Here is a 23889-nt window from a genome sequence, read left to right as displayed (position 1 = left end):
TCTGAAATATCAGACGTTTATTTCTTATTTTATTACCTTTTTCAGTCATTGTCTTTTAGATAGACTACGAGTAGATACTCATAATAATAAACTCTACTTCACAATGTAGCAAATAATAAAGTAAATTAAAACACTTTTGTAATAATAAATAACAAGTAATTGTAAATACCGAGTAACCATTCAAAATTCATAACAAGAGTAAGTAGGCAAGATTACTTTCAGCAAAGCATAACTAATTATTCCCGTGTAAGTTCTTATTACATCAGAAAATTTTGCAATCTAGAATATACCATTGAGATAATCCGCTTTCCTAACCACAAAAACCTAAACAGTTCTGTGCTCATACACTTATAGGTGCTTTTTAGTGCTGATATAATTGCACTCGCTTCACACGCATTTGTTACATAAAACTCAACCACTAGTTTAACTTCCATTTTTCTCATCGTCCATCCACTGAATGGCAGGAAGAACCGTAGTCCGTTATTAACTACTTCCACGTGATGAATGTGGGAGACGTCGAGAAACGGAGAAAGTGTGCCTAAAATCATTAATTTCTCAATCAATATTTTTGTAATTTATCGAAATGCTGGTCATGTCATATTACTTAATTCGATTGGAAAAGAAAATTAGATTTGACAAATGGGTTCCATCCGCCATTTTCCATTAGTTATTTAAATGAAGATTGTTTCTAGATATTTCGAAAAATCTTCTATTAAGCGTTTTCTTTCGAAACCCTCTTACCACAAGATAAAAGCAATTATTTATTCTATTCACGCACTCATAGAGACGCGTCGCATTTCCAGAGGTTCATAAACTTTCAAGCGAGTTCATAGTCTTGCATTTTACGAAGCTGGGGTAATCATAAACCACTAAGTAGTGAAATAATCGGCACTTTCAAATTTCTTGTTACCTAATCAGAATGAGTTAATATCATGATGTCTAGATCATTAATAGCCTTCAGCATCGCTAATACCATTACCAGTTTTTGGGCATTAATAGCCACGACGCGCGTGATACTGCTGACCCATGACTTCACAAATCATCAGTCAAGACCACGCCTGAAATATGCAAGTAATGGTAACATATTATAATACAAGTATAGTAATTTTTGTATGTATATGAATTTTAATCCGGAACACAAACACGAGGCCAGACGAGCGGTATATCTATACTTGCTGAAAAAAACAGTAATTTACCTTGTAAAGTGTCTGATAGCTATCTGGCAAATTAAGGTTACTGCATGATTAGTGATTATCATATCTCTATGTACAGAAACCAAAAGTTTTAGTTTATTTTTTAGAAGCTCCAGGCCAATAAGACGTTAATAAATAAGATCCTGTGTAGCCTGGATCTACAGCTTTAATAAATAAGTAACGGGACTATTCCCACTTCTCTTTCCCACCGCTGCAACTCCTGTGTAGCCAGGATCTACAGCTTGACCGCCAATAAAACCCAACCAGTGAAGGTCAAGTTTGTCCTGGGGGAAAGTTAAACTGTCATTGCACCCGCAACGAAATATGTAATTCAGAAGAACATAGGAGGAGTTCAAAGTTAAGGTTCGACTTCCCTCCATTGCAAATTGCAGCTGACAAATCACTTAACACCAGGTGCAATTGCGGTCAAATACCTGCCTTGTCTTGCATAAAAAAAGTAGTGAAATAGATCCTAAGGATAGTAAAGATTATTTTAAAAGTAAGTCCACACACGTCCGTCATAGCTAGATGAATAGGTGTAGGTACCGACGACCGGCGGTTTCCTGTCACGTTTCGCACATTACTTACAATTAACTTTTCCTGGGATGAGGATATGTCATTTTCTAACTGAAATAAACTGTACCTGCGTCTACTAATAACGAGTTGAGATTCTTACATTACGGTAATAAACAACATGTGGTTTTTATTTTATTTTTAGATCCATTTAGATGAAAACATCAAACTGAATTGAACGAGGTTCTCATGTTTTATGAGAGCTTTTTTAGAATTTTGCTCGTCAATTTGGTCATACTTCGATTTGTCATGAAATACATACCTAAATATAATGATTCGTAAATCATTATTTACTTACCTATTAAATCAAAGTAAGGAAGTAATTAATTGACAATTCCTTAAAGTAAACAACGTGCGTGCACTTTCCGTGGACCTGATATCGAAGATATTCTTCGAACACGTAACATCATTTAAGTTCCAAATACGCAAGTACAATGGCTGATTGATGTATTGTCCGAATAGCATTATGAAGACTATTCGCAGCAGCAGAACAAGCTCTCACCAGCTACTGTATTTATGCCTACAAGTAACCTGTTAAAACAAGTGCACTGATCACTTGTCTAGCCTAGTAGCTGACGTTGCCGTAAACATGCAACTTGTAAAATTGATCATAACTCTAAGAAGGTGACAAACTCACAACAATCACAATCCAAACTTGTAGCTCGCTAATAACTCTATAATACTGGCTAATAAATAGCCATACTTTAAATCTAATTTCAGTTAGCAACTTATGGCCGTTTTGTATTTAGAAGATTGATTTAAAACTGCTTATAAATCATGGCCATCATCGTTACCATTGTGATGACAAGCATTCATTTTGTGTTAATACATTGTTGAGAGAGAATTCACGTCATTCACGTCATTGTCATGCATGATCGAAGTTTTAAGAGGCATGAAAACAAACCTCAGTGCATTCGATACTTTCCGCGTGGTATGACTAACAATCGCAGACCTGTCACACAGGTGGTCAATTACTGTATCACTGGTGACACCGTGTCACCTAGGAAGAGGCGACGAGTCAAAAGTTCACCGCAATTGCACAAGCAGCTTATCATTTGATACGGCACTACAGCCACCAACGGGCAAATGTATACCGTTGCACAAGCATTGCAGAATATTACGTCCCTGGGCTTACTGCTATTACAGCATAAAATCGACCCATCACTGGATTTCGTTTATTTCACCATTGTGAGTAATTAATCGAATGTAGCGCCAACGGAAGAATTAAACTTTATTACACGTCTCTGAAAGTTGACTGAAAAAGTAAAACTGCTTTTTACCATAATATGTAAGTAACCTACTGTATTACGTTTCTCCCGTGCGATTTCTACATGTTAAGATAGTAATGAACACTAAGTAAAAATTGATTGGTACAATTTTTATTATCATTCAATAAAGTTCTATTAAGAACTCTTACAAGCCTAAACCCTGTAATACAGCAAGAAAATTAAATAAGCGTTACAACTTGTCATAAATCTTGATTGCGCCATAAAACTACTTTCAGGTATTACAGAGAAATATGTAGATTTAAAACAAGTTAGAAATTTTCTAGTCATAACTTCAGCTAAAGATTATTAAGTTAATTGTGTTTTGAAAGAAAACTGGACACCTGTGTAACACTTTTACGTAGTTTAGTAACTTACCTATGTAAGCTATGTTATTATTGTAAAATAATTACATTAAGTAGTTGTAATAGTTACTCGTAAAAGAACCACAGTGTTTTCGTTCATTTAATGTTACAATATGTACTTATTTAAAGGCTACAACTTTTAGATATAGACAGACATAAATTATGCAAAAGGCAAACAACCACGTCAGTGTGCAGATGAGTATAGTCTGCACCAATAGAAATGGGGCAAGAGCAACTAACATTGACATTGGTTGTCTATGACGTTAGTGATATAAATAAACTAGCTAAAATTGCAAAGTAAATGACCTTCCCACTATGTGAGAGATCACTGATACAAATCAACGTCTCTTGAGAAGATTATTTTTATAACATTGTAAAATTTTGGTAGCGTGGTTTGTTCGGAAGACTGCTCGTCAAAATAACCTCTTGAGCATTTTAAGCAGTTGTGACAAGTGCGATTTTATTACAAAAAAACTATAGATTTGTGTTCTGTACACTGTACTTAATTTTATGACGTATGCTCGATTTCCACACAATGTCGAGCCGCAGTCGGCAACTAAGGCAAATGTAAACAAAAAACGTACGCACAATCAGTCGGCGGTAGTGACCGCTCTGCATTTTATATAACCTCACGTTACTCGTTTTCCTGGGTTCGAGTCATATCATATGCTAACTAATGGAGCACGTCATTGGCTGATAACAAAGAGAAGGAATTTACCTACATCATACGTTTTGTAGAGTGTCGCTGCATCGGGCATTGACGTCTCTTCCACAGATTAAAGAGAATATTATCTCTTCTGGCCATAAACAAAATAAGAAAGAGCGGAAGAAACGCAATCCGCGAGAGTCATAAAGAAGAAAAAAAAAACAAAATAAGAAGAGAAGAGTATGGTCTCTGTCATGGCGCCTGTCATTTTCCCCGCCTTTTTTGGATACAAAAATATTCACTCCACCAACCTTAATTCCATCAACCTTAATTTACTTCAACCTTTAACACATCGTGTTATATTCGTACAAATAGTTCAATAACAATAAACCATTTAACTCGAAAAATTGACTCTTACATTAAAATTTGCAAAGGCCACTCGCCTGTTCGCCTCATATGTTTGCCTAAATAATTTCGTTTAAAGCAAGCAGGATAATCTCTTAACCAAATAAATGCTTGAACCGGACTTTAATAACCCACTAGTTAACAACTTGAGCACATGTTTGCTAAACTCAAATGAATAATTAATAGAATCCCTTCAAAATTCTTAGATAGTGACCTTGATCATTAATACACATGATAAAAGTTTCTCGCACTTTAAAGATAGGTAACTGATACGGCCTTCTATTAAACAGATATTTAATAGCCTATATAAAATTTGCAGTAACTGTATAGCTAACGAAACCGCACAATGAAAACAATGAGACATTAGATTTTATTCATCGTACTATTGCTCTTTGGAGTTACTATAATTTGTTTATAAATAAAGAGTTACGACACATTGAGTATCGCAGTTCCGTTTAGATAACTTATTTTATTTCAGTATTTTATCTAACGTTTTATGATTCTGGTGTTGGTAAAGTCCCAAATCCTACTAAGGCTGAGTAAGATGAGTTGCACTAACTGACTGTAACCTTAACAATAACCGGCACTTTTTTAATGGAGTTTGACAGAATTTTGACGTTTGTTAAAGTCAAAATAAGATGGTGGAACCAAGCCTAAGTATTTCCAATAACAGTAACTCCAATTTATCTAGATTCTAGGAATTAGATAGAATTAGGGCATTGGGTTACGTTTTACATAAGCGTGTGTACATATCTGTGTAAAAATCTGCAACAATTTACCTGCTATTGGATAAATTCCTTCTAAAAGCAATATTATTTGAACTTGCCCCTCAGTCAAATCCCCTTACCTCCTCCATCTTACCCCTGGAGGCAGGTTTGCTTCACGCAGGATGATCCCAGCGTCGTTGCTGATCTTGTTGCTGATGTGGTGCTGCAGGGTATGGAACTTTTCATACCGTCTTCTGTTGTTCCCATTGGTGGCAAATCTCAGCCTTGGTTTGGTCAATCCTGCAAAAAGGTTTTACGCCGGAAGCAGGAATCCTACCAAGCCTGGGCAAATGCAGCGAGGCTACGGGATAAAAACACCAGCGCATTAAAAAAGGAGTTTAACTTTGCCTCTAGGTCTTTCAAAAGAGTCATTGCAAGGGCGAAGTCGGAGCACATTGGTAGAATTGGTGGGAAGCTAGAGCGTCTTCCTTCTGGAACTCGTGCGTTCTGGTCTCTTGCCAAAGCTATCCAAGGAAATTTCTGCACGCCATCATTTCCACCCCTGCACATGGGAAACGGTTCGTTGGCCCACGATGCAAAGGAGAAAGCCGATCTTCTGGGCAAACTCTTTGCGTCCAACTCGACACTGGATGACGGGGGACATGAGCCACCGATTATACCAAGGTGTGAGAGCTGTATGCCGGATATCCGGTTCCACCAAAGCTCAGTACGCCTGGATCTATTTTCCCTGGATATCCATAAGTCGAGTGGGCCCGATGGAATCCCTCCTATCGTGCTGAGGACGTGCGCTCCAGAGTTAGCACCGGTTTTAACGCGCCTTTTTCGGCTCTCCTACCTCTCTGGCATAGTCCCGACCTCATGGAGGACAGCTATGGTGCACCCGATCCCTAAAAAAGGTGACCGCTCAAATCCGTCCAACTATAGGCCGATAGCAATCACCTCCTTGTTCTCGAAGATAATGGAATCCATTATCAACGGCCAGCTCCTTCGGTACCTAGAGGCCCACCAGTTGCTAAGTGACTGACAGTACGGTTTCCGTGGAAGTCGCTCGGCTGGTGATCTTCTGGTCTACTTGACACATTGTTGGGCACAGGCGATCGAGACTAGGGGGGAAGCATTGGCGGTCAGTTTGGACATGGCGAAGGCCTTCGATCGGGTTTGGCACAAAGCGCTTCTTTCGAAGCTCCCTTCCTATGGGCTTCCCGAGAAATTATGCGGATGGGTCGCCAGCTTTTTAGCAGACAGAAGCATCAAGGTCGTTGTCGACAGCAAATGCTCAGACTCTATGTCTGTGAATGCTGGTGTCCCCCAAGGCTGTGTGCTATCGCCTACGCTCTTCCTTCTGCATATCAATGATATGCTGCAAATTAGCGGCATTCATTGCTATGCGGACGACAGCACGGTTGATGCCGCTTATACCGGCCGCGCAAATATCTCTCGGGAGAACGTCATTGAGAGCCGTAACAAACTTGTGTCCGAAATTGAAACCTCCTTGAAGGAGGTCTCAGACTGGGGTCGACGCAATTTGGTCCAATTTAACCCTACAAAGACACAAGTTTGCGCGTTCACCGCCAAAAAGTTGCCGTTTGTCGTATCCCGCTGTTTCGAGAGCACTCCCCTAACTGCCTCAGCCAATATCGGAATCCTTGGTGTCGACATATCGAGCGAAGTCCAGTTCCGTGGTCATTTAGAGGGTAAGGCTAAATTAGCCTCGAAGAAGCTTGGTGTGCTCAATAGATCGAGACGGTATTTCACTCCAGCCCATCCTCTGCAACTTTACAAGGCGCAGGTTCGGCCTCATATAGAATACTGTTCTCATCTTTGGGCAGGTGCGCCCCAGTACCAGCTTCTCCCTCTGGACCGCATTGAACGGAGAGCAGCTCGAATCGTTGACTGCCAGGACATTTCGGATCGGCTTGACCCCTTGGCGCTGCGTAGAGATGTATCCTCACTGTGCATCTTCTATCGCATGTATCACGGGGAGTGCTCCGAAGAATTATCCGGACTTATTCCTGCCGCCACTTTTCGCCACCGATCTACCCGACAGCACTTCCACCCCCATCACTTAGATGGTTGGCAGTCCACAACAGTACGTTTCTCTAGAAACTTCCTGCCCCGTACAACCAAACTGTGGAATGGACTGTCGTCTGCGATGTTTCCGGACGGATACGACCTGCAAGCTTTCAAGAGGAGAGCGTATCTTTACCTTAAAGGCCGGCAACGCACCTGTAACGCCCCTGGGTCTGCGGGTGTCTATGGGCGACGGTAATCACTTACCATCAGGTGATCCGTCTGCTCGTTTGCCTCCTATCACATAAAAAAAAAAAAAAACTTCATATTAATTAAATAAGTTTATTTTGGTAACTTCTAATGTTTGCATGCACATAGGTACGTAACAGTTAAATACGACCTCAATAAATATAGGTAAACTTGTTATTTATATCAATAAATTTCTTTAGTAAAAATGGATCAACAAAAACACTTATTTGACAATTCATCAACAACTTAAACAATTTAATATAATGGAGACCTCGAAAATTGCGGCCTAATGACCGGCGCATTACCGACCTCAATCCGAGTAGGTACACATCGTGACATAACACTATAGCAGTTACGTTACTGAGTTCTAGTTCGATGCTCCCAAAGTATAGTGTCTCACAATGTAGCCAAACAAAGGATTTAGTTTCCGCACGTTGCAAAAGACATTTTTCATAAACGAAAATGCAACTGTAACCCATCTTCATGCAAGGCTTCCCTTTGTTGGTCTATTTGCAACAATCCATTACGAAGATGGATTGCAATGTTGCCAAAGTAATGTCTAATGCATTTGACGCATTGTTGAATAAAGTGTTCGTTTTTTGAACAGCTGTTTCGTCAGATCTTGATAATGAGTGTTTGGCGCCGGCGCCGTTACTGTAAAGGTGCTATCTACTTATAATAGGTACGGTTCTTACGCCCGTATTCACAAACGATGCTTGCTTAATTAAAGCAGAAAATCGAACGCACAGCGTTGAATAGAGTTCTGTGATTGATTCGTGTGTCACCCTGTGCGTCCACGCGCACTGTGAGACCTCATAGTAATGTTTGTGAATACGGGCGTTATTCTTACATTTCAAGCATAGTCCTTTGACCTATTTATTGTTGTGTGACATTATCTGACGCATTACGTAATGCACTTCATGCCCACTCATGTTTCCAATCATACCTGCATGTACGACCAATTCTCTTCATTATCAACTTAAAACTTCGTAGCCCTATTAAATAAAGTCATGGGCATTTTTTTTCAGATTTTTTTGCAAACTACCCCAACAAACTTTTTACATTTCGTTTAAAATAATACATTATAGACATGAAATATTTTCAATAACAATCAATATTACAAAACCACGTCAATATTAACAACACATTTATGCTTTACTTAATAAAAGCTTGTAATATATAGTCCATATCTACATCAACCAATGGTTGCTTGATGGATGAGTGATAGCGTATGAATCGTTAACTAACTTAGCAGTAATGTAGCATACCTAATGCAATTAAAAAACTAGCATGAGAATACTAGAGCGAATAAAGCAGGCAAAAGGCGGTTTATTTGTAGTTCAATTAATACGACACAATTTAGTATACAAGTGCAATTTACAAGTTAACAAAAATGCTTAATTAATACATAAATTCTTCAAGTTACTAAAATTGGAGCATTAAGAAATACTTAGTACTTTATTGCAAATCGCAATTTGAATATGAAAATAAAATATCTGAGTCATATAGTAGTACTTACGAGTATAATAAAATATTAACTGTGCCTACCATGAGTTTACGTTAGGTGTGCTCGCTAGCGACTGCGTAAAAAAATGACATTTAAATGTATGACATATTGTGCAGCGCCCCTAGAGGCTACTTTCAAGAAATAAAATCTTCATAGAATCTTTTGACGTATTCGCTAGCGAGCTCACCTTACGTAAACTCATGGTAGGCACACTGTTCTTTAGCTGTGTAGGAAAGTTGTTTTTAAAGTTTATTTATTAATGTAAGTGGTCAAAGTACTTCTTAGCACCAACCGAAATGTTGTTCCGAAGTGGTGATAGGGTAAGCTATATTTGGGCCTACATGTGATTAAAAATTTGAATTTTAATCCTGATCAATTTCTTATTAATTCTCACATATTTTTCGCTGTCGAAATGTTGTATGTTTGTTATAAAACACTCGACACCTTCAACCTGAAAGCAATCGATTTTCTACTTTCATCAAGCTGCTGGAAAAAGAAATTAAATACGGTCCGAACCAGACCTCGTCTCTAGAGAAAACAAATACTTTCGCTGCGGCTGACCCACTGGACTGCAGCTTGATGCACTGTTTGTTATTTAAATCAACCACTACAGTTTTACTAACAAATGATCTAACTAACCGATTCTAGTTATAATTAAGGTTTTCAGCAATTAAAAAAATTACATGACTGAATTCAATTAGAGCCTCATAAAATATCGAGAGCACACGAAAACTAGGACTTTTAATAAAGCCCGGTTTTGGTTTTATTACAGATCATCACTTTTTGTATTAGAATATTATGTTTCTTCGAGAAATGAGGTACTTGACCTCGGTCTTGCACTTGCTTTCTATGCTGATGGCTTAAAGGAGAAGAAAACCACATTGTAAAATATCATGATATTACACACTACACTGACAGTTATCGTATATTACAAAGAGGAAAAATTTAACTGTTTGTGTGTATTGAATAGGCTCCAAAACTACTGGTTACTAATTAAAAAAAACTCAAATAAGTTACTACACATGCTGACACAAACTAAATAATGTTAAATTCTAACTCTCATGTATGTGCATAATTGTGTTTTTGTTATTTTTGTGAGTCGTTATTTTCAAACCATGTCTTCTCATTAGGATTATCATCTTGTGACTTGTCATTTTATTACGTAATCTGTAAAATCAGATCACGAGATGTCTTTACGTGCTGCGTTTATTTTTTCATGACTTTTTTTAAGCTACTGTTAAAGCACTCTAGATATCAGTGGCACTTTTTGATAGAATCATAAATCGAATCCGTTGAAACTCCATCAAAAAAATAGCTTTTCGACCATCTTTCGACATAAAAACTGTCACATTTGGCATTTTATTTTTGGGGTAGATCACAAGATGACTGTCTTTGCATGCAGCGTTTTTTTTTTCTTCATGTTTTTCTTTTTTTTCCAAGGACGTTGAAGTTTGTTTTCCGCGTTGCACTCCGCTGGTTCAGACTCGCGACACAGTTTCCATCATTGCCTAATCAATGAGCGCGTTCGGATTGCTTTTTAAAATTCCACCTTTTTGTGTCTTGCAACGGTATCCGTACAACGTGGACTCATTCTCAGCTCCGGAAAATACTGGCATGTTCTATGCAAGTGGATCAAACTAAAGTGCTAATTAAGATTTAAATATTAATTTTGCGAATACCATGTCGTGGGACAAAAGCAAACGTAAGATACGTTCATAAAGAAATACTACTATGTTGGTAGCATTTCAGGCCAATTAGGCACACATATTTTTTTCCAATTGTAGTAACATTATGTTACTACTTATTGTCGTTGTAAAAAAGAGACATGTTCTTATTATACACTCTATAGAGCCTTTTATAAGTTTCACATTGTTCAATAGAAACACTTAAAATGTACTTAAACACCATGATTTAGTTAGATAAGAATCTAGACCTCCCACGAGGATCGTTTATTGAATTATAAGTACCCAGATCACCATACATTTGTATTGACATTCAATTATAATGAAATACATTTAACAGAAAAGAAATGAAGCGAAGAGATTACGTAACTAAATTATATTGGCGTCTATTACGCAAAAGAGGGCGTTGAAAATTTCTGTTAACAGAAAATTAATTTTAAACGGACCGTATTATAAAAAGTAAATGACCTTTACGCATACAAGTAGGTAGTAGAGCTGCTTTTTCTTTAGTACCTTGCCTTAGTATTTTGTTTTGTTTTAAAAAATACTTTTACAAACACAATTTTAACTTTCGTGAGCCATTTGGAACAATAACAATGTTGTTTAATCGATGTAACCATCATTTACTGGATCGTATTTACAAAGCCGATGTGATATCAATATACGAGTAATCGAACGCATATTGCACTTGCTGCGATGATCTTAATTAAATTATGCAGTTGTGACATAACAATTTCACTGCTTAAGTTACACATACATTATTATATTTATAACACAACTTTCACCGATAGGTACCGGGCGACTTTTTATCGGCACCCGAAACCTGACGTCGCAAGTGATTTATATAATTAAAATGTATGTAGAGACTCGGAAATCATTAACGTTTCCATCCTTGGTCTTCTTATAAATTGATATTGATAATACGTAACATATTTTTGATTAAATTGTAATACAATTATGAACGGGCAGCTAAGCTCCGTTGCAAAAGAAAGTAGTAACATTGCTAATCAATTTTAATTGATTTGATCCAAGTGGGGTTGCTCTTGAAAAAATATGGTAGAGTTCCGCTAGTGGCAGATTGATCCCACAGATGATGTTATTCTGACCTATGGGATATCATCGATGGGATTATTGAAAATTTTACTCAATTAATATTTTATATCTTTCTTTACAGATAAGAAAGAAATATTTCACCAGATCAGCGGCATAACAACGCGTGAAATGTAAGTACGCTCCTATTTTCATCGTAAATGGTGGTACACCACTACTAATTCAAACCTTTTTAAGTTAATTGGAATAACATAACACACACCTGTTACATAACTAACCCTACGTTCCGAAGTAGGAACCGTTAACACGGAAGAGAACCTATAGAACCGATCGATGCATGTTCATAATAACTACTTGCAGCAAACCCGCGGACAATTCTAGTCATTACGTGCAATTTGTCTAGTGGCATTTCGTATTAACTTTGACATTTCATTACCACATGACGTTTATAATAACTGGCCATTTTGCCATGACCAAAGCATAGGAAGGACCGCTAACTAGCTGTATTTATCGTCATCCTGTGTCATGTGTAGTAAAGACTAGCTGCGGTAAAATACCTGGATGAAGGAAGACGGACAGTGGTAACGGTGTTGTACAAAACATCATCGCACATACCTACTTGTGGTACTCACAATTACTGTTTATCACCTGTGGTATCGCAGACTACTAAGTTTTTTTTTTTTATTTATGTTTCCAGTTGCTTATACTCGTATCTACCCAGAAATCATAAAAATACTTCCTTTAACACACTGAGTGTAATTGGGAATATCACAAGTTGGCTGCTGTGTGTTCTGTGTTGCATAAAAGAGCTTTTTATTAACAACATTTCTCTAGCTAGTTACTACGAGACTACCGATATCTACACCTTTAATACAATTAATTTGTACGGAACGAAGACATTACCGTTGTGCCTAAGCTGCCTGCTACTGATATTACTTGGTGTTATTATACTTATTATTCAACAATCCCGTAACTCTTGGTCGGTAATCTGATCATAGCGTGAGCTTAGTCCAGTCCAGAGCACATGGCGATGGCTATCGGATTAAATATACACATCTATTATCTAATCCACTTTAGAAAGTATTAAATGTAGCTGTTAAACTGCTTGCATTACGTTGGAAACATTAATTACGGCCATTTACGTTTTATCGGGCAATCAAAAATTGCGACAACGCTATGATATATGCTTTGGCTGGCTCTAATAGTGCAAATACTCGTAAATATAAACATAGTATATTAATTATAATGCTCATACTACTGGATTATGCTGGAATGTTGTTGGAATCATCCAACATGAAGAAATAGTAGGTACAAAGTATTAATAGTCCCATTAACCCCTCGTGGTTCATACTGGTCCAGCGGACGACGGAGTCCGAACCCGCGTTCCTCAGATCTCTGTCGGCCAGTCCGATCTGATACCGACAATGATGTGCTATTGTCGCCTATTGTACTCGTATCTTACTGAGAAACAAGGAGCTTTCTCCTGTGACCCCATTACCAACAGGTCTCATGCGTGCCCCTGGCTCACCCGACCCAAATTTCACCCGAGAGGCATCTGATAAAGCGTGGGAACCCTCACTTTCTACGGGTAATTTATTGCCTCTTCGATTTTACAGTTCGTCAAACGACATAGGTGCAAGAAAGTGACACTCTCAAATGCATGCACTAAAGTCACTAAAGCCATTTACTTGATGTCTAACATTTTCCTTTGAGCGGCAAGCGCTTTGAATCAACATGTGTTTTCTATTGGCTGTAGGTATTTTCTCAAGGCATCATTACGTAGACTTAGATATCAGTTGTTTGTATTAGAGCAGCAAAAGATGGTAATAATTCAATAGTACAATTAAAATTAATTTTATCGTTTGATCCGACGAAACGCTCTCTTGTGATAGTTACTTAATAAAATCACTTACGCTATAGTTTACAAGTATTATCTAATCATCCCGAGAAGTTAATTATAATTCTAATTCACCGGTTGAGTTAGCTAGATAATTATAGTTCACAGGTTTATTACCAAATCGTGCGGAGAAAGCCAACATGGATATTGGAATTTCATCAAAAAAAGTACTTGTGCGTGGTATAAATTAAATACAATAAAATACTGCCTCTACAATTACCAGTACAAAATTTGAATTGCAATTCTAACAGATGAAATAACACGTCCGTTGCGCCTGCGCCTTCGACTAGAAAGCAGTTCTACGACTGTCGTTTATATTAACTACCTAATATATCTAGTTCGATAGATTGAAATTGAGCATTGGTCTTATTTTATTATGCCTTACGAGTGTAAATAGCAAACTGTGTTTACAATACAAAGTGACTTTTCTATTTTTAATCGTCTTGAAACTGTTTACGAAGCACATTCATACCGAAATTGGTTTGAAATTGCACAGTACAAACGAGGTGCAAAACTTTGCACCTCACAAAAGAGACTAAAATAAGAGATAAGTTTATGGAAAAGAGACGAAAATACAAAATCCTTGTTCGAAACTTTTGACAAAACCCTGAAGTCATACAGAACTTCTTTTATAAGAGCCCTTAAAAGTTCGTATAATTTGCCACAATTCATATTGTTTATGACCAAGTACGAGTTATGTAAATGTTTGGCCCGAGTACTTGTAGTTGAGAGTCTTGACACAGATCCCTCTCTATTCACTCCGACGACTACTTATTACTAATATTCCATAACGACAAAGTTATTTGTAATTTGTCAATACCGTAGCAATTCAAGGTTTACTCGTGAAAATTCTATTGTTAAAATATTAGAAACACCTACGCGTGTTGCAAATGAAATTCTGTGTTACATACATTTCCGTTCATGTACTTAGTTCACAAGTATTGCACATCAATTCATCAACACAACATAGGGTAATAAAAGCTTTTCCTAAGGTATCTACTCACTTACTTTTCGTCAAACGTTCTCTTAGTTCAGATAAGTAGGTAAATCAATGTAAATTAATTCTATCCAAGAGTTAAACGTCTAACTTTAGAGCGTTGATCCACATATTTGGCTGCAATTTACAAGGTAAATAAAAGTTGGCTATTTCTGTCTGCATATTGGTTTATACTAAAAACACACTTTTGCTAGATTAGTAGGTACAGTCGACAACTTAAAAGACTACACAGTTTTGTTGCAAAATAGCAGCTATTACAGCTACGTAAGATGCAGCAATATTTAGCTTGTCATGCTGTCGTCATCATTATAATTCTTTGCGAGCACTTAGGTCAAACTTAAGCTTACTCAAGTTGTTGATTCAGGTCACTCATCGCGAAAACAAGAGCATCGTCTCCCAGTTCGAAAAACATCGCAATAGTAATGTTAGTCCAAATATGAGCTCGTTTGTATGCACTTACGAGTAGGAGTATAAAAAAGTGGCCAACCAATGTTAAAGATAGAGTGTCACTATACAATTGACATAAGGTGCCGAAAGCTGACCTATAGTTATGAAGTCTTGGCAAAAAAATACTGGAATCCTGCTGGGTTATAAATTTTAATTCTAGAGCGTTGTGAGCCCAATGCTCTATTTGGGGCAAGTCTGCAACAGCCCATAAGGCCAATAATACACGAACTTTCAATTTTTCAACCACGCCGGCACGAAAACCACGCCGGCATCAGGGCCTTACTCGTGCTTGATGATATAATTGTTTGTCCTTACCTCATCAATACAATGACAATGTTTAATTACACTGAGACGAAAGGTGAAGGCCGCGAAGTATTGACAACTTACATAATATAGCTACTTGTACTTTAAACACCTTGAAATTAAATGTTATATAAATATACCTACAATATAAATATACCACTAATAATTACCAGAATACATAACTTAGTTTTTAAAACAAAACATATCATAGAGAACGAGATATTACCATCAACCGAACTTGTTTACCGCACAAGAAAAGTAGCCGTAAACATTTTTAAAAGAACGGTAATCATTTATGCATTTTTGTAGTTGCACTACTGTAAGTACAGCGACAAGCTCTTACCAGCTCACAGTATCGGCCCAGCGACCGGTCGAGTGTGCTATATTCGCGACAGTGACCGCGTTGACAGGTGCAAGGGAAAGCTGCGCTTGCACTGTACCATACATGTCTTTTATGCACATATCGTGCACCATGTCACACATATTTACTGTAAAATATTACGATCATGAGTGAGATTAAATGCTAATCCATTCAAGTCAAGACTTGTAATGATCACAACTTTTCCATGTTCCATATCTGATGATTTCAAGAGATAATTTTGACACAGAAGAATACCTGTATCTAATAATCATTTCATTTACGATTTTTCCTTAATTATACAGTTTACAGTGATAAAATAAAAAGTAAGTTATACCTTTTATTTGAAATGTAGCTGGTCCGCTGATTGTATAACGGTAATTTAATTGTAATTCATTTACGAGTAATACACGATTTTTCACTTGAAACAATCTACTTTCATAATAATTTGGGATGCAAAGCTACGAGTACAAACTCACATCCTTTCACTTGCCCGGCGACTGCTTTAACCATTGGGCTACCAGAATTGGATATCCATTCAGCTTTCAGTGACTTTTATGTGCTTTAACGCTGTGAACTAGAGTACATACTAATTTTGATATAGTATTTGTTGTTTAATTTAATTGCCAGTGATTTTACGTACCTAGCTAATTGTTATTTATTTGACAAGAATAATCGACAAAAACACCGTCTAACAATAGCCATTTAGAAACCTGTGAACTTTAAAATATTTTCAATAGAACCGATATACCGATTGTGATAAAATACCAACATATTATTAGACCTCCGAAGACAATCTCTTTTCAATGCTGACCACATTGCCCCTCGATGCCCAAGATAGAAATTATGTTATTTCTGGGTTGTTTTCCATTGTAGCCATCAACACGGTAATACTATCTATACAGTATTCCAACTCGACCATATTTTTAAAATAAATGTCAACAGCCGCGCGGAACGTCCACGGTATGACAACATGCGATAGGGCTGCTCACCTGCAGACCCTATTTTCATTACATCTGCCTACTTAGAATTTCTATCTAGTTTTGTAAATGTTTTTTGTGATTGTATTTTGACAAACAAAATACATATTTTGTGATTGAAATAGGATAAACATGCATGTTGTTTAGGATTTAATAAAAAAAAAATATTTGTGTTAAGATTTAGTAACAAATCTTATAAATTTGCGACCGTAAAATGAGGCGAACAAAATGCTTGATTATTATACAGGGTGTTAGGTAAATAGGTTTTTATGCCGACATTAGCCCATGTTAACATGTGTATAATTATAAATGGTATGGTGAAGTCAGAAAATTGATAATATAATTTTAATAATTTGAATTTTCATACAAATCTGATTTTATAAATTTTATTTTGTATGAAAATTAAAAAAAATAAAATGATGATATCACTGACTTCACCATACCATTTAATGTTAACATGGCCTAGTGTCGGCTTATAAACCCATTTACCTAACACCCTGTATAAATAGGTACTTGTAATAATTTTTATTAAAAAAAAGAGCGCTTACTGTTTATAAAACAACACATCGTCCGTTTATTACTGTGGCACATTCGTGACACCCCCGACTTTTGCATGTCGAGCGCATACCGAGATTTGAATTTCGAAGGAAAGCTCGCGTTTCGTCCGTTTATATGAAGTTACAATACTGTATGATAGTATTACCGTGCCATCAATGTTTACCTATGCATAACAAAGTATAATGTAAGGCACAATATTACATTAGCTCTTATTATTTGGTTTTGATAGCAAAATTAAGTGTGAAAGTGATAATTTGAATACGTTTAATTCGCCTTATTTACGTTCTTATTATCGTGAAGATAAAATGAATTTGATTATAAAGTAACATAATTGTAAAGTCTTATTACTATTTGAATATTAATAGAATAACCATTAAAAACAATAATTTCTTAAACATTGAACCGTGCGTGCTACGAGTGAAAAAAAATGTTTGTAAAAGCATTATCTATGCTAAAAACTAGAAAATTAAGATAATCAAATACTCGTTACTGACACACGATGAAAAAGAAACATTGTATGTTCTATAATTTACATGTCAAACTTCTAGAACTAGAAAATTACCCGATAAAGCAAACGATGCGAAAAGTGACGCGTGCGCACCGTAGCAGCTACAGTTCACGGAATATGAGGTTGATCCACTAATCATTACAGATAGTTACTTCCAAGATAAAAAGAAGAAATTTAAAGAATATAATATAACTACGTATATTACCATACTTATTTTATGGACTAAACTTAGTTTTAACGGAAATTAAATCACTCAGAAATTCGATCATAAAATGTATGTCATTATGGCTATCTTTTAAATAAGATAGACCTCAAAGTATCACTTTGCAGATAATTTGGTGTCAATGTTATTCAGCATTGTTGTTGTTGTTTCAGCCAAATGACGTCCACTGCTGGACATTATTTGTTTACAAAATTGCCAATTTGCCTCTAATAGCGCGAACTATACGCTTAGCGCACGCGAGCGCTAGCGCGTTGATGTCTCTTGTACGGAGCTGCGCGCGCGCAATGTCAATGCAACAATCACGAATGATTTATTTGGAAGGCCGCGGTTTCGTAGTGCACGTAATGGTGTAATTCAATAACCGTTACGAATATTACGACCCAATCGGAGGGTCAACGTTTCGTGAGAATAACGATTTATATTTTATTTTATCTTATTTCATGTCTTAAACTCATTTGGAATACTTGATTTTCACAGTAAAAATATGTTCATATAATGTTTCGTTTGTTGGTTCGTTTCAGCCGAAAAATGTATACTGCTGGACAAAGGCCAAGGATTTCCATACACTCATAGAATGTTTATTACCATATTTTTTCTCTTATTATTGGAAGTTTAATAAAAATATATAACAAAATATATGCAATTGAAAATAGGTACTAATCTTATACCGAATTTTGGTAACTAAACCAACTGAAGTTTTGCAATGAAAACAATTTTATTATGCACGTACTTTTGTTTGAATGACGCCGGCAATTTCATTTTTGCACCCAACGGTGTTTCATCACTCGGAGTTATGTACCTACCTCAAGGTTATTTCCAAATGTTCGTTTTGGAATGAAGGAACAATCACTTCGTTCTAGAACACTCTGCTATCATCATAGTGCGTATGCTTTACCGATCATATAATACAGGGAAGAACGGTAAACGATCTAGTAAACAGAAGTACACGCAATATGGTAGCTGCTTACAACACGCGATTGAAAATTACTAACACTACTTATGCCCGTATTCACAAACGATGCTTGCTTAAGTGAAGCAGCAAATCGAACGCACAGCGTTGAATAGAGCTCTGTGATTGGTTCGTGTGTGACCCTGTGCGTCCACGCGCACTGTGAGACCTCATAGTAATGTTTGTAAATACGGACGTAACACTACTTGTTATATTTGTGTGTTCATTTATACGTACTATAGAGTTCTTTTAAAACCTATTATTTTTTAATTTAGTATTCAGTTGTTTAGAAATGGTCAAATACAGGAAACTCAATAAAACGGTAAAATAAATAATCTAAATAAATAAAACGCATTATTAACATAAATAGTAGTTAAAATGTTTTTGTTATTTGAGAAAAAATGTTTTTTCACTAATGTATTATTGTTGTGAATAAAAGAAAAGCAATATAAGGTTACAATTTAGCCCATAAGTTTACGTGCTATACAATTTGTAAAATCTTACTTAATTGTAATCTGTTTTGCGTCTTTAGTAAATAATTAAATAAATCATAAATGTAGATAAGAGCAATCAGTCTACAGTTGCATAAAAATAATTGAAGATAAATATTCCACAAACAAACCTATTGATGTGATATTATTCTACAAACTTAATGTCACAACACGCATGGCTGATTCACAATGTGAACTTCCCATCTATATACATAAGTGCAGACGTGCTCGCATTAGTATGTTTGAAATAAACGTCATTATTATTATTATTATTATTAGTAATCATGCCAAAATTTCCAACGTTGATATTACGAATAGACAGTCAATATTATGATTTACTAGAAGCGTCTTGTTTCGAAATAAAAATACACAAAAAATCAATTAAGACTATTAGTTTTATTAGAAAACTATGGCTTAAAATTGCGTAATTTATAAAGTAGGTACTTATTGAATAATGTGGGATCAGAATGAAACCAAATTAAACATTCATTCTACCAATGTAGGAAAAAAACAATCAGACTGTTATTGTAAAAAATTATCCACATACATACAACCAAGTACAATAATATTATCCTTTTAAAAAGTATTTATGAATGTTTATATCCGTTGTTGTAGTACCTATAGTACAAGCTTTGTTTAGTTTCGGGCTAGCGGCGGCTATTATTTTGTACTTATTATTATAATAATATCTACATGAGTAATGTAATATTAGTTAATATTAATATGCTCTGTAGAGATAGTTTCTTCGTTCGTGAACCTTAATCGACGTACGTTGCGGCCGACTGGCGGCCCCATTACCTCGATCGCTGACCTGACGCAACGCCGTATAAATAAAAACAATCGGACATAAAACAAACTTACATAAAAACGAATAAAGGCCATAGCAGACTTATCAACTCGGAAAGGGATCAACACCGTATCGCCTTTCGCGAGCTGTCATCGCCTATCACGCGCTGTCAATCGCGAGGCGTTTAGGTTACGGTGCGGATAAGACTAAGGCTGTGTGCAACTAACTTTGACTGTTACTTTAACGATAACGATGTTTTTTGTATGGAGTTTGACAGATTTTCGACATCTGTTAAAGTTAAAATAAGATGGTGCAATCCAGCCTAAGCGTGCGTTGCAGTATGAAGTTCCACACAAAGAATACTGACCGCCTCGAGTTATTACGGTTACGAGCCCTTTCCGGGTTGATAAGTGTGCGACGCCCTTAAAACATTATGACCTGATTTATTTTTATGACACTTCCAGCGATCGTTGACTCACTTTAAATTGTGTTTTTAAGTGAATGGCAATGATTATGGCAGCGGTTTGGATGAGTTAATGAAAACAAACAAGCGATTATTATATAACGCATTTGATATACCTTACTTATGTGCCTCCAAATGCGTAATATTTGGTCAATTCTATGTGACATCGGTTGGAAAAAAAACTTCTTTATACTACCTACTACACTCCTGATTTTAATTTTGGCCAACGGAATATAAAAACTGAATGCGGTGAAAAATATCAACAAAAATTTTTTCAATTAATGTTGTTACATTACTTGCAATAGGTACAGTTTGTTGTAACTTGTAAACTACTTATAAACTTTTTTTTACTTATTTATTTGACAGACATAAAAAGGCGCAACATCCTTACTCACGCATTACCGAATTTTCGCGTACTTATTGCTAATTATTTACAAACCAGTATTATTTTTTACTATTAATTAACAGTAGAATCTGTATTATTTTAGTAAGGCATATACGAGAAATGTATAGGTATTAAGTAAGTATAAACAAAACAAATAAAACAAACGAAGGTCAATATTAAGGTCCACGATACTAAGGGAAACAATTTAATGAGACGTGAGACATGTTTTTAATTATTTTGTTCCTTCCTTATTTGCCCTTATGTAATTAACAAAACGTGGCTCGCATATATTTAACAAATTAAATGTTTCAAAATGCGCTCCTGTTTTTATGAGGATAAAGTCTGTTCTCTTTTCTCTCCTTTCATGCCGAAGCCCAAAGATGAACCCGAACCTCAATTCCAACCAAACTCTACTATAGTATAGCTACAGAATGTAATAATAATCCTAGTTAGTCATCACTTTTAGGATCATTCGAGATCAGTCATTATAAACCACCTTCAACCTTCCTTTTTCAATCCCTATGATTGAAACTACACGAGTTTGACCATTAAAAATATGGTGTTATTATCTGACTTAACAGATATAATTGGTAAAACGCTATATTATGGCAAACAACCTAACTACTTTTGTCTACATAGATTGATTTTGAGCTTTATTACTATGGAATGTATTAAAATTCAAAACTAAATGGAGAAATTCGACATTTTGTGGTAGGTTGATTTGCTGTCGACCTTAAAATACTGTTTATAAATAAGTAACAAGTTGTTGTAAATAAAGAGTCAATACTCAATAAGGTTTATTGCTTCCATAATAATTCCATAGTCAGTATCTTAGTTAGACCATAGAATCTAGACACGCGGTAGCGTGTCAAGCCAAGTTTTTAAAATATACCTACCTAATTACATAATATTTACACACAGACCACCATGGGTATGGTATCATGGTGGTTATGGCATAACTCTCGCTTAATAGTGTTTTGTCATAAACCTCAACAATCACTCGGCAGTCGCACGCTAATGATTGATTATTCAGAAAGTACCTGGCTGTATTTATTATACATTATCCATTGGAAAACGGCTGAGAACACTCTTGTTAAGTATATTTTTACAAACAATGTAACTCGTTACATTGTATTGACCGTATAAGACTTGGAATCTCTAGATTTTAATCGACTCACAAATTGGAACATTGTTATATTTGTTATGTCATACTTGAACTGTTTCGCGAGACTTTGGCTAGGTTTTAGAACCAAAAGCATCCTTAATACATCTAATTTGTGAACGTATTAAGTCCTTCCCTGGCTTATAAATTAATAATACTCATAGATAATTTCCAGGCTGCAATCTATATCCCTGCAAAATTTTATTGAAATCTTTTCAATGGTAAACGTAAAGATAAAGTGACAGACACTTTCGCATTATTAAATCTAGACTAAAATCTATGTAAAATATTTTAAAGTTTCGACCGACGCATTACAAACTACGGATTCAGCTATTATAACACCAACATAAGTATTTAAAAATGCTTGCTTAAAAAGAAGGCAAGAATAACGTTGCTTTCTACGTAGCTCGTTTTACGCCATAACCCTACTTGCCATAGCCAATGGTGCGTGAGACTAACCTGGTCCTGTTCTACGCGAGCACTCGTCTTAATGTCACTGTGGCATTAGTGCAGTTATATCAGCGTTGCATCACCGCGGTCCACTTCCGTGCGACCAGGGAAGCCACTCGTTTTTGTCCCGAACAAACATTTTTTATCACCTTCTTATGATGTCTCCATCTTCCGCCATTTATCTCTCAATCGTTCCACTCTGTATCTTATTGATTAGTGAAAGCGTTCATCAAATTATGTCATAGATTTACTTATCGACGCTATGAATAGTTAATTTGTTATGATTATTGCTTTATTAACTATCAGATTTTAATTGTAACTCAACTCGTGACTATGTCTAATATAAACAAAGGAACGATGATCGAAACTGATTTCTTTTGCTTAATTCCAATTGACTATTGGGTACCGGACACTGTTTACAATTCATTCCGTCAGTAGCATTAAATGATACTCGTACATGAAAAACTGCTTCGTTATTTTTATAAATGTTATATTTTGTTTTTATTTACTTTACATCAATAAACATTTTTCAATACTCTAAGTACCTACCTGAAAGTATCGTCATATGTACTTCTCGTAAATACCAAGTTAGATTTATGAAGATTGATTAAGTATTAAAGTAAATTAAGCATGAAAACGGCAATTCTAATCGACCTTCCAGTAATTTGTGCCAAAACGTTTAACTATAATGTATCTACCATTAGAAGCAACTTTGTTATGTAACTCTAATTTTGTGCAATTTTCAGGTATTTCCTTCCTATCTGAAGTTACGCTTTTCATTATTACGATATAGCATAATATGCCTTATTGTTTAGTAATTCAGTACAACATTATCAATCAACTTAATTAACGGCAAGAAAATGTTAAGTACGACTTTAATTGCTTACGTGGCTCCTTGTTGTCGACAATAATCCAATTTACTGTTTCTGACAATTTGAGAAAATATAAATAATATTCTGTGCTGTAATGAAAGATATGACTAATTTTACTTTATTAATGCTATTATGAAAAGTGAAATAATGAACGATAATTGAATTAACATTACGATAAGCATTATAATATAACATAATGCTATCCAGGTGTTTGTAACACACCAGTCAAGATTTTCCATATGCCCTGAAAGCAATTCCGGTCTTAGAAAAGTTTAATACCTTTCAGGCGTCTTTTTCCCGCTTGGTAACGAAGAGAATTTGATTTTATACTTCTCGCTCTACCAATATTCTTCTCCCTGAATACCCCTCGGGTATCGATGACTGAT

The 23889-nt window shown here is 35.9% G+C and overlaps 1 protein-coding gene across 2 annotated transcripts in view; it reads left to right on the top strand.

The window, feature by feature from the left end:
* LOC135071100 (pancreatic triacylglycerol lipase-like) overlaps window positions 1–23889 on the top strand; it is a 40510-nt gene that overhangs the window by 6536 nt on the left and 10085 nt on the right. For both annotated transcript variants that reach the window (XM_063964862.1, XM_063964861.1), the window contains exon 2: window positions 11798–11846. The gene's annotated coding sequence lies outside the window, so the exon portion shown is untranslated. The remainder of the gene's footprint in view (window positions 1–11797; window positions 11847–23889) is intronic.

Source organism: Ostrinia nubilalis, chromosome 4 (genome assembly GCF_963855985.1).
Source record: "Ostrinia nubilalis chromosome 4, ilOstNubi1.1, whole genome shotgun sequence".
NCBI lineage: Eukaryota > Metazoa > Arthropoda > Insecta > Lepidoptera > Crambidae > Ostrinia > Ostrinia nubilalis.
Note: the sequence above shows the minus strand (reverse complement) of the source record. Positions and strands in the feature narration are given on the sequence as shown.